Source organism: Dipodomys ordii, unplaced genomic scaffold, assembly GCF_000151885.1.
Source record: "Dipodomys ordii isolate 6190 unplaced genomic scaffold, Dord_2.0 Scaffold201, whole genome shotgun sequence".
NCBI lineage: Eukaryota > Metazoa > Chordata > Mammalia > Rodentia > Heteromyidae > Dipodomys > Dipodomys ordii.
In genome coordinates, this window is record NW_012267417.1 from 714,994 (window position 1) to 728,122 (window position 13,129).

Below are 13,129 nucleotides of genomic sequence, written 5' to 3' on the forward strand. Positions count from 1 at the left end.
TGGGGCATCTGGGTTGTTTCCATATCCTAGCTATTGTGAACAGTGCTGCAATAAACATGGAGGTGCATGTGTCCTTGTATATTGGTTCCTGTTGTTCAGGGTAGATGCCTAGAAGTGGGTACATACTATTTTTTAATCTGTTTATCCCTTGATTGATATTTGGTCATTTTCACATTTGCCTGCTGTTCCTAATGTGATACCAGCCTAGGTACAGAATCATATTCTCCAACTTTTGCTTTCATTTTTTGGAGGATGAATATACATATGTTTTGTTTTCACACAAAAACCTCTATGCTATGCTTAATTTTTTCCGTGTTATCCAAAAGAGATTCACCATTTTAACTATCAGTAATTACAAGTATTCTTTCTGACTTCTAGATTTTACACAAATTCTCTGCATTTTTCTATTTTACCTCTTGTTTATTCAGTGTTTGCTTATCATCCTGCATGCTATTTTTATCTTTCTGACATCCCTGTCTTAATGCAGATAAAGTATATCTGAGTAATCTGAGTTATATTTCTCTAGTGATTAGTGTTGCAAAGCATCTTTTCTTTTGTTCATTGATTGGAAAAATATCTTCCCTCTTTTCCTCTTTTTTGCTTTTCTTTTTTTCTTCTGGTCTTATTGTTTGTTATCTTTAAGTAGTTATACAAAGAATATCTTCTTTGGAGGAATGTCTTTCCAAGTCCTTCATCCTTTGCTTATTGCCTAGTTTTATTGTAGTTATGGTAAACTGTCAGAGTTCTTTGTGTATCCTAGATATTAATTTCTTATCAGACAAAAGTATTTCAAATATTATCTCCAGTTGGATGGAGTGGTTTGTAGCTGAAATTCAATGTAATCTACATTTGTTGTTTGCTTTTCATTTTAAATTATGCCAGAAATCATTGCAAAATGCTATAGAATGAAAATTTTCCACAATGCAGTATCTTTTTTTTTTTTTGTCAGTCATGGGGCTTAAAACTCTGGGCCTGGGCGCTGTCCCTCAGCACTTCAGCTCAAGGCTAGCCTTCTACCACTTGAGCCACAGCCACTTACTGTTTTCTGGTGGTTTATTGGACATAAGAGTCTCATGGAGTTTCCTGCTCAGCTGGCTTTGAACTGCGATCCTCAGATCTCAGCCTCCAGAGTAGCTAGGATTATAGGCATGAGCCACGGGCACCCAGCAACCTCACTCTTATTAAGCACTTGGACCTCTACTATTTGAGCCATTCCTCTGGTATCCAGCCTTTAGTTCGTGTGTGTGTGTGTGTGTGTGTGTGTATGTGTGTGTGTGTGTGGTGTTCTTTTCAAAAGGTCTCACTTTTGCCCAGGTTGTTCTCAATTGTGATCCTCTTTTTTACTTTTTTGGGTTTTTGTAGTTTCAGTCCTGGGACTTGAACTCAGGGCCTAAGCACTGTACCTGAACATTTGTGCTCAAGGCTCTATCATTTGAGCCACAGCTCCTCCTCTGGCTTTTTGGTGGTAAACTGGAGATAAGAAATCACAGACTTTCCTGGCCATGTACCCATGCTGGCTTTGAACAGTGATCCTTAGGTATCAGCCTCCTGAGTAGCTAGTATTACAGGCATGAGCCACCAGTACACCCAGCAAGACCTCACTCTTAGTAGGCACTTAACACTGTACTATTTGAATCATTCCTCTAGTCTTTAGGCCTTTTTTTTTTAAACAGTCTCACTTTGCCCAGGCTATTCTGGACTATGATCCTTTTTTTTTTTTTTTAATTTTTGGTGCCAGTCCTGGAGCTTGAAATCAGGGTGAGGGTGCTGTCTTTGAGCTTTTATGTTCAAGGCTAGCTCTCAACCACAACCACAGCTCCACTCCTGGTTTCTTGGTGGTTAATTGGAGAAAAGAGCCTCATGAACTTTCATGCTCATGCTGGCTTCAAACTGCTCACTTAGCCTCCTGAGTGAGCAGCTAGGTTTTTAGTCATGAGCCATGGGTACCTGGCCTAATGACCCTACTATTTTAAGCTTCCTATGTAACTGATGTGACAGGTCTAACCAACTGTGCCCAGCTTTTGAAGGATTATGATGGAAATCTCAAGCACCTATTCTGGGACTGGATGGAATTTGTCAACAAACTCTGTGGACCTGGGCTGAGTAGATAAACACCATTGAATTGCTTGCAATCAAATAGACCTGTGAATTAATAGAGTCACGGACAGGACAGAGTGAAATTAGGTCCACTTGCCCAGCACAAAGTAAACTTCAAAACATGATATAGAAACACAGTAAAATAAAATCACCTTTGCCCCATATATACAGCTTCTCCCATAGGACTGAATTGACAGCTCCATTCTCAGCTGCTTTTTTTTTTAATTTAATTTTATTTTATTTGTGAACATACTGTACAGAGGAGTTACAATTACATGGGCAGGATAATGCATACATTTCTTATCAAGCATTGCAGCCTCCTCCTTTGTTTACCCTTCACATCCCTTCCCAGCCTCCCCCTTCCCCCCAATCCCAATCCTTCTCCTTCCCCCCGCACCGACGTTGTAAAGCTCATTTTGGACATGACAACTTGTACTTCTCATTGTTGCAACAGGACCACCTGTATCCTTAAACAACTGGTTTTTCCCCATCTCCTCCACAAGTTATAATGACATCAAATATAGTGAAAGCAGTGGTTATACTGTGGGGGAGGCACATACAAATCAACAAAGAGATAATCTTATACATTCGTTAGAAACACATGCATGAAAGAAAAAACATTAAAATACATATCTAAGGGTTCATTTTCCTGACATCACATTATCTGACCTTTTCCGCTTGACTCATACATATACTAGATATTGCAAATAAAGAAAACCATGGGACCTATGTTTCTTTGGGCTTGGCTTACTTCACTTAATATAATTTTTTCCAAGTTTTTCCATTTCCTAACAGATAGGGGAAATGCCATTTTTTCTGATGGAGACATAGAATTCCATTGTGTATATATACCACATTTTCTTTATCCATTCATCTACTGAGGGGCATTTGGGTTGGTTTCATATCTTAGGTAGGGTAAATGATGCTGCAATAAACATAGTTGTGCTGGTAGCTTTAGTGTGGTGTTGTTTGTAAGCATTTGGGTAAATGCCAAAAGTGGGATTGCTGGCTCATAGGGGAGTTCTATGTGAAGTCTTTTGAGGAACCTCCATACTGCTTTCCAAAGTGGTTGAACAAGTTTACATTTCCACCAACAATGAAGTAAGGTTCCTTTCTGTCCACATCCCCTCCAGCATCTGTTGTTGTTAGAGTTCTTGATTCTCAGCTGCTTCTTGTCCATCTCTAAAGGTATCAACTGTCTTGTCACCTTCCCAAACTATAAAGCCCCAAACTATTGTTGCTCATTCTCTATTGTAGACCCTGTGGAAATATAGAAAAACCATCTCAAGACGCTGGTAGACATGCTTGAGTCGCATCAGACAATGTTGTCTCAGAGAGTAGGGGCCTGGAAGGGTCTTCTACTGTTCCTTCCTCCCCCCCACCCCCACCAGAATCAGAGACCCAAGAATCAGAGACCTAAGAGTATCCCTTAGGTCTCACCTTGTCTGTGAGAAGGTAAGAAAAGCCAGGCAGACACTCTGACTTTCTCTGTCCCTGTCTTATGAAGTACCATTCAGGTTTCTGGCCAGAGATCAGAAAGGGAGACAGTAAATCCTTGTTCACTTTCTGCTATTCTCACCTTCACTATTCATATGCTCATGCTCAGTTCAGGGCATTCACAACTCTCAACTACAGAGAGTTTAAGAAAATCTTCATCAGATACTCTCCCAAATCTACTGCTCATTCACTGCCATCTGCTAGCTGGTTCTAAAAATGCTTCGGCATAGTGGCCAGTCTTGGCATCCACAATGCTTAGATACAAAAATGACCTCCACTTTGGGAAAGAGGACATCCACTCCCAAGGGTATGGTCACTGGTGTTGCCTCTTTGGTTGAATTTGTCCCTTTTCTTTTTCTCCTTTTTTGGTCATTAAAAAAAAAAGTGACTTTACGGGACAATACCTATTGAAAAAGATGATTGGTTATTGAAATCCCAGCTTGACCTAAATGTGAGTGCATTGCAATTTAATGCAACTATATTAGGTGTTCTTTCAGCTTCTACTTAGTTTGTTCTTGATGACTGTATTTTGTGTCATCTCATCTTCTGTGTCTATATTGACTGGCCTACAGCACTAGTCCTGGTAGAATCTCATCAATGTTAGTGTCTCCCAACTCCAAAAAGATACCAAATGCTCCCTTTGTCCCACACTGGGTGATTTAGGTGATCAGGACTGTGACCTAGCTGTTAGAGGTACCCCATCCCATGACATGCATTGGTCTCATAGGGAAACCCATGTGAACATACCTGATTTCTGGCCTGGGAACAAGCATGTCAGCCCTCCTGAAGGTGTACAGAGGGCGTGATCACTGCAACTCTAAGATACCTTTTATCACTTGATATTTGGGTTTAAAATTTTTTTATTGTTGATACTGTACAGAGGAATTATAGTTACATAAGAAATGTAATGAGTCTATTTCCTATCCAGCATTGTTACCCACTCTTTTGCTTTTCCCCTACCATCCCTTCCCTCCCCACTGCCCCAACCCCAACATCCCCTCCTCCCCGCCCCAAAGTTGTAAAGTTCGTTTTTAGCATAGTGTCTTGTACATCTCAATGTTACAGTATATCCTTGTTTCAGCATTTTGTTATTTCCTTTCCCCTCCCCAAATTAGAAAAATGCATATACAAGATGCAGGGCACCTTGAAAACAGGTGTTATACCATGGGGGAAGAACATACCAAAGAAACAAAAAAATCACATAGTACATTAAAAACAACGGCAACAAAAAAAAAAACCTCTGTGTCCATATTTTGGGGTTCATTTTGCTTAGCATTATCTTATATGTTCATTTGTACATAGCTTTTGACCTTTTCTGCTTGTTTGGTAAAATATTCAAGATGTATAGTACTTATTGCAAATAAGGGAAGCCATGGGACCTATGTTTCTTTGGGCCTGGCTTACTTCACTTAATATAATTTTTTCCAAGTCTTTCATTTTCTAACAAATGGGGCAGTGTCATTTTTTCTGATGGTGGCCTAGAATTTCATACAACAGACTAGCCATACAACAGACAAGGGCCTCAGATCTAAAATATACTTAGAACTCAAAAAATTAAATCCCCCAAGGGCAAATACTAAAAAAAAAAACAACTGCCCCATTAATAAATGGATTAAAGACTTAAAGTGAGACTTCTCTGAAGAGGAAATAAGAATGGCCAGCAGACACATGAAGAACTCAACTTCTCTATCCATAAAAGAAATGCAAATCAAAACAACATTAATAAAATCCACCTCATCCCAGTTAGAATATAATCAAGAAATCTAATACTATAATATAGAATATAATATAGAATATATTCTATATGTAATATAGAATAATAATAACAGATGCTGGAGGAGATATAGCCAAAAGAGAACCCTACTGCATTATTTGTGGGAGGGTAAACTTATTCAAACACTCTGGAAAGAAGTATGGAGGTTCCTCAAAAGACTAAACATAGAACAATCCCACTTCTGGGCATTTACCCAAATGAGCACAAACAAGGCCATACCAAAGCACAACTATGTTTATCACAGCATTATTCACCATAGCTATACAAGGCCATACTAGCACAACTCTTTATCGCAGCATTATTCACCATAGCTAAGATATAGGTCCAACCCAGATGCCCCTCAGTAGATGAATGGATCAAGAAAATTATATTTGAGTTTTTTTAGGCACATAAAAGAGATATACAAGCCGGGCACCTGTGGCTTACGCCTATAATCCTAGTTAGTCGTGAAGCTGAGATCTGATGATCTCAGTTCAAAGCCAGACCAGCCAAGAAAGTCCATGAGAATCTTATCTCCAATAAACCACTCAGAAACGAGAAGTGGCACTGTGGCTCAAGTGATAGAGCGCTCACTTTGAGCTGAAGAGCTGAGAGACAGCACCCAGGCTCAGAGTTCAAGTCCCTCGACTGACCAAAAAAAAAAAAATGGGGGGGGGGAGAATATGTGTGCTGGGCACCAGTGATTCACACCTATAATCCTAGCTACTTGGGACAATGAGATCTGAGGATGTTGGTTGGAAGCCAGCCCTGACTGGAAAGTCCAAGAGACTTATCGCCAATAAGCTGAACTAGCTCAAGTGGAAGTATGTCAGCCTTAAGGGAAAAAGCTAAGGGATAGCCCCCAGGCCTTGAGATGAAGCACCAGTGTGGGCTTGTGTGGCCGTCGGGTGACTCTCTGGGATGAAATCTACATTAAGCAGCACATCTGCTGATCCTCAACACTTGCCTCACATTGACTCTTAGGTCAGTCACTAAGAAAATCTTTGGAGCTTGTCTTATGCACACTTCAGCTGATCTTGTTGTGTGTGGGGTGGGGGCGGGGGGTGGGGGTGAGCACCGGTAACACTGCAAAATTGAAACCATAGAGGTATTTTACCTGTTAGTCTAATTTTGGGGGAGAAGGGTGGGTTTTGTTTTGTTTCTCTCATCTTGCTGCTTTTTCTAAGCAAACTGATTGTTCAAGGTTGTTATCTCCAGTTAGTGGTAATTGATGTGCAGCTGCTCTAGAGGGTGTAATAAAGGGACCAAAAAAGTTCATTTTTTGACATAACGATCTCGGGCAGGGTGGGGTAGGGGGGTGGGGTGGCGGGATGGAGGGGAGATGGGAAGGGAGAGGAAGGGGAAACAAAAAAAATAAAATAAAATAAAAATTTTTAAAAAGAAATGTCCTCATTACCTTGCTCATGTAATTGTAACCCCTCTGCACAGTACTTTCACAATAAAAACTTATTTAAAAAAAAATCAAGGGACCAAAAAAAACCCCCAAAAAACAAACAAACAAAAATCTAAGTAGCAATGAGCTTTTCTTACAAATTACAAAACAGTTTGTATCAAAAAGACAGAACTTCAGTGTATTTTCAGCCATCTTCCAGGATATAGACACCAGCTGTACACTAAAATAAATAGGTAACCTAGGTTAGGAGAGGTTTATATAATTGTTAAACAGTCCTAGCTGATCGGATTGTTTTAGTTTTCATTTTGGGAAGGGTTCTGAAAAAAACAATGCCATCACTTATCAGTGATAAACAAGTTATGTTTTCTAGTGGTGGTGTCCTATTGTTCCTTAGGATAAGGCCCTAAGAAGATGATATTGATCAGTGGTAACTCCAGTCTTTCCCAAATTCCAAGGTGAATGTAAAGTTGATGTAGAGAGAATTACTTAAAGCTAAGAATACAAACAAAAATAAAGGCAGAGATACCATTTTTTTTTCTAATTAAGAAAAAAAATGCAATAATCCTAGCTACTGTGATCTGAGGATCACAGTTTGAAGTCAGCTTGGGCTGATAAACCCAAGAGATTCTGATCTCCAACCACCTAGAAAAGAAAGCTAAGTGGTTTAGCACGAGCCATGAGCTTAAAAGCCAAGCCAGAGTCCAAGGTTCTAAGTTCATACCAGTATATATTTTTGAAAATTATCTTAAAATTGTAAACTTTAGAAAGACTTACTTAAATTTGTTTAAATAGTTGAAAATCAGAATCTTCAATGTAACATAGTTGTTGTTTTATCCACAGAAAAGAAAATATGGTACTTCAAAACATGTTTTCGGTCAAGTAACCCTCTGCTATTTTCATTCAAGGGTGTCATGTGGTTCATGATATTTTCTTGGTCAATTGACCTCTGTTGTTCAAGGGTATCACATGGTATCATGTGGTCCCTACTCTGACATATGACAGTTCATATTCAGTACAATGAAGAACACATTATAAAAGGTAAGTCCTTACCCCTGGCCACAACCTCAAGGGAAGACATGTGGAATGTGCTCTGTGTGCTCCTCCGAACAAACTCATGACATTCTCTTTGTGTGAAGAAAAATTACCTGCACCTTGTTTATTTCCTGTAATCCTTGGTCACATAACTGTATTATGTTCCATGGCTAAGATTAACTCTCTTTGTTTGTATGCTGTATATAAGCATGTAGTGTTTTTAATAAACTTTGTCTATACCTGCAAGGTGTAGTCCATTCTGCCCAGGAACCGTGTTCTCAGGTCTTGCTGTGTAGAACAGCAACACAATCCTCTAACTTATTCTTTGGGGTAAGCCAAAGGAGACCCATGCAGAAAAGATTGTAAGACTCAATTGTAAGTCAAGTGGCAAGTTAAATACAATTAATTTTTATTTTTAAAGTATTATCTACTGGTGAGCTTCTGAGTTGGTGAGAATGTGGAGAAATGGAGTCTCCTGTTTACTCTTGAAATTGATGCCACTTTTTAACAAGTAAAAATTGTATATATGTATTTATGATGCACATCATGAGATGATTGTGCATTATGGAATGACTACAATTTAATGATGAAAATCCATGTGCTCTATTCTCTGACCATTTTTCAAATATATAACATATTATTCTTAACTGGAATAAGCATGGTATATAGGAGATTCCTTGAATTTATTCCTTCTGTCTATCATGGCTTTATAGAACTTAATTCCACATGTGGACATACCTGCCGGTAGACATTTACCCTATCTCCAGAGGTGGACAATATGGATTTTCCATTATTTACCTCTCCCAAATCCAGCAGCCAACATTCTTTCTTCTGTTGCTATGAACTTGACTAAAGCTGTGGGTTTAATATTTAGTCCCCCTAAACTTACATTGAAATGTAGTAGGCATCACAACAGTATTAAGACGTGGAATGAACAAGAAATAAGTAGACCCTCAATTTCCCTGCTTTGTAAGGTTGAATAATATTCTATTGTATCTAGCTATCATATTGTTTAATCTGTTAGTCCTTGGTGAATATTTTCTTGTTTTCGCATTTGCTTCTTGATAGAAATGTAGCTATCAACTAGTTACAAAAATATACTATTCAACTTTTGTTTTAACTTCTCTTGAATGTAAACTCAGAAGCCAAATTGCTGGATATATAACTTCATGCTTAGTGGTTTCATTGTTATCCTCAGAGGATATATATCATTACACAGTGCATAATAGACACCTTGTTAACACATAGCATTTTCTTTTAGTCTTTTCCTGAAGCAGCCATCTGGATGTGTGGAAAGTGGTTAGTGATTAATGTTGTGAAGCATCTTTTCTTTTGCTCAGTGGCACTTTGTCCATTTCTTATTGCGTTGTTTTGTTCTTACTGTTTATAGAAAAAATGGGGCCATAGGGCTTTGCTATTTATAAGCTTATTTATGCTTAAATCAATAAACCATCTAGAAGCACAATAAGACCTATCATATTGTTGTTGTTCTTGACTGTTAGGAGCTCTTTCTATATTCTAGGTATTAATCCCTTATCAGAAAATTGACTTTCAAATATTATCTCCCATTCTGTGAATTGCTTTTGCATTCTATTGATACTATTATTCAATTAAATTATTTTGGGAGGGGGAATACTAGGCCTTGAACATAGGGCCTGGTCACTGTTCCCAAGCAGGCTTTGATCCATGATCCTCAGATCTCAGTCTTCTAAGCAGCTAAAATTACAAGCATAAGCTGCCAGCACCTGGCTTCAGTAAACTTTTCTTTTTCAGTAAACTGTTTAACTGTGATGAAATCTAAATTCACTTTTGTCTAGGTTTTATTTTTTTTGTTGTTGCATCCAAAAACCATTACAGAATCCTTTATCATAAAGATTTTCACTTGGATTTTTCTCCCAGAGAAAGAAAGAAACTTTTTTGTTTATGTTAGTATACATCATGACCATCCAAGGGGACCACGTGGAGGCAGGCAGGCACAGGAGAAAGATTATTATAAGGTTTATTAGAGGGGCCATATCTCCCCCTGGAGAGGGAGCAATATGGCCTCTGCCCCCATCCTGGTGGATAGTTTTGGAACAAATGTCATGGGCAGGTAGGTCTGGGGAGAAGAGAGGGAGTGGCCAGCTATATGGCAGGAACTCTAGGGCAGGGAGGAGCTCAGGTCTGGGTGGAGCTGAGGACCAGAGGTGGGAATAATGCTAACAGTTTACCACTTAGTTATAGGATCAAGAACCCCTTTCTCTCGTCATCTTTCCGTATAGGAACTGCCTACAGAAAATCTCTAACCTTGGGCTGGGAAGGTGGCTCAGTGGTAGAGCTCTTGCCTTGCATGAATGAGGCCCTGGGTTCGATTCCCCAGCACCACATAAGCAAAAAGAAAAAAAGCCGGAAGTGGCGCTGTGGCTCAAGTGGTAGAGCGCTAGCCTTGAGCTGAAGAGCTGAGGGACAGTGCCCAGGTCCAGAGTTCAGGCCCCACAACCGGACCCAAAACAAAACAAAAACAAGAAATTCTCTAACCTAGCTTGTCTGATAGTAGGCCATAAGACCTTCATGGGTCTGCCCACACCTGGAAGGAAGGAACATTTCACAAAAAGACAGAAGAATCTGAGCTCACAGGTCTTGCAAGCTGTAGAACAGAGAATCAGAGTCAGAATTAGACCATTGGGAGGGAAATCCCATTTTTACACAGCACTATTTTTTTTTTTTTTGCCAAAGGCAGCTTGTCCTGGGACATTAGACTTTCATATCTAAAAACTCTTATGCCACACAAAACTTTTAACAAATTTCTTTTTCACAGCCATTTCAGCAATGGCTTACATGATAGGGAGGGAAGGTATAAAACCTGTTGCCTGTAACACTCAGTGTGCCTAAAATCTAAAATAATACTGAGAAATACTTAAATTCCAGAGAAATAAGCAAGAAAGTGAAGGACAGTTTAGCTTACTGAAACAGCTATCTATAAAAAGTCTGTTAAATAATCTACAATAAAATGGTATTTCTAACCATTGAGGTTTGTGGAGAGGGTGTGGTGGGGGCAGGTATTGGGGCATGAACTCAGGACCTTGTGTTTTCATTTGGTGTTCTCACTGGTGGCTGGTTTTCTTTCACGAGTCACAGCTCTACTTCTAGCCTTTTGCTGGTTAATTAGAGACAAAAGTCTCACAGACTTTTCTGCCCTAGCTGGCTTTGAGCTATTATCCTCAGATCACATGGCCTCCTGAGTATCTAGGATTGATAGGCATGAACCATTAGCTCCCAGTACCATTGTGTTCTTATACCTGCCTTCTTTCTTATCTCCATGTCTTTGAAAATAATGTTAATGAATGCTACTTATTAAATAGCTACAGTGTAACCAAATGGCCAAGCTTTAGTCACTTAATACAATGCAGTAGGTAGATCTTTTTAATTCCTATATAAAACATATTATCTGTGTTCACTGACTCTTCTGCAACAGGAATATAAAGACACACATTAAGAACAGGAAATGCTGGAAAAGAGTAATCATTATTTTCTCAGACTAGAAGAAGTGTTCCATACTGAGCTCTTGCATCTTAGCATATCTGGCATTTTAGCAGTGACCCTGAACAACCATCAGGTTCTACAATCAGAGGCTGGGGTAGATCTCCAAATAGAGGGTGATCGGTCTCTCAGTGGATCCTTCTCAGTTAAGGATAAAGTTGAGACACATTTGAAATCATGGCTGTAGATCTGATTTCAAGACAATGAAATCAAAGGAAAGAGACAGCAACTATAGGAATGAGGAAATAGGGAACAAGGATAACACATAAGAAAACAAGTAGCCTATGAATTTGTTTCCTCTAGATGTTTTATAAGTAGAATACTAAAACATATAATCTTTTGTGTCTAGCTTAATGATTTAGCATAAAGCTTTTAAAGTTTACCCAGATCATATTATACACACACATATATTTAACATAAAAATTATATATTTGTTTAAATGGCTAACAATATTCCATAGTGTGACACATCTTCTCTCTTGGACAGACATTTGATTTCTTCCATAATATGGGAGTATTTTATTAATAATGATGCTAGGACAATTATATATGTGATTTTGCATTAGCACACATTTTCATAAGTCTTGAGTATATAAACAGGAGTCAAATAGGTATGCTTAACTTTTCACAGTACTATGTGAAGTTATTTCTTTTTTTCCTTCATTCTTTTTTTCCTATGGCTTATCCCCTGCTGTATTTAATTTTGGTACCCTGTGTATTATATATATTTATCTGAATTAGGGAAGGGGAGGGAAGCAACAAAATGGTGAGAAAAAGGACAAAGGGTGAACCAAGATAACAGCAATACTCACAAGACAACATGTTGGAAATGAACTTTACAGCTTGCAAGGGACATTGGGGGGGGGGGCGTAGGAGAAAAACAAGGGAGGGGGTAACAATGTTTGACAAGAAATGTACTCACTACCTTACATACGAATTGTAACCCTTCTGTATATCACCTTGACAATAAAATTAAATTTTAAAAAAAACTACCAGACTGTTGTCCACCATTGCTGTGCCATTTTACCTTCCCACATGCTTGATGAAAAGGAGGAATATTAGGGACCCTGTCACTCCTGTCTTTTTTTAAAATTGTCCTTTTGAATTATAGATGGGGTGGAAATTTTGTTCCTTCTCTTCTTCATTATTATTATTTTGACTAAGGCAAAAAAGAGAGTAGATACACAAGAATGTTTTGCCACAAATCTTTTTGGTGGTGGTGGTGGTCATCGTGGGGCTTGAACTCTGGGCCTGGGCGCTGTCCCTCAGCTCTTCAGCTCAAGGCTAGCGCTCTACCACTTGAGCCACAGCGCCACTTCCCATTTTCTGAGTGGTTTATTGGAGATAAGAGTTTCACAGACTTTTCCTACCCAGGCTGGCTTTGAACCACAATCCTCAGATCTCAGCCAACTGAGTAGGATTGCAGGTGAGCTCCTGATGCCCAGCTGCCACAAATCTTAAACTTCCATAATCTAAATTACAGAATATGCAAGACATTTCGTTTTAAACCCATTGTATTTACAGCTATGCCCTCATTTTTCAAAAAAAATTAAAAATGACAATCCAATGGAGAAAACATTTTTCAGTATTCCTTAATGTAACTTTTTCCCACTATATTGGCTGAAGAGGGTAGATATCTCAGCTCCAGTTTTTGTGAGCACAACATTTGAGTGAATAAAACAATCCTCTTTGAGCCATAGTTTTATTCAATATAAAATGTGCAAAACATCTAAAACCTCATAAGGTTGTGCTCAAAATTAAGTGAAATAACACATGGTAATAAAACCAGTCACATCCAGGAAGTGGGGGTGTAGGTCA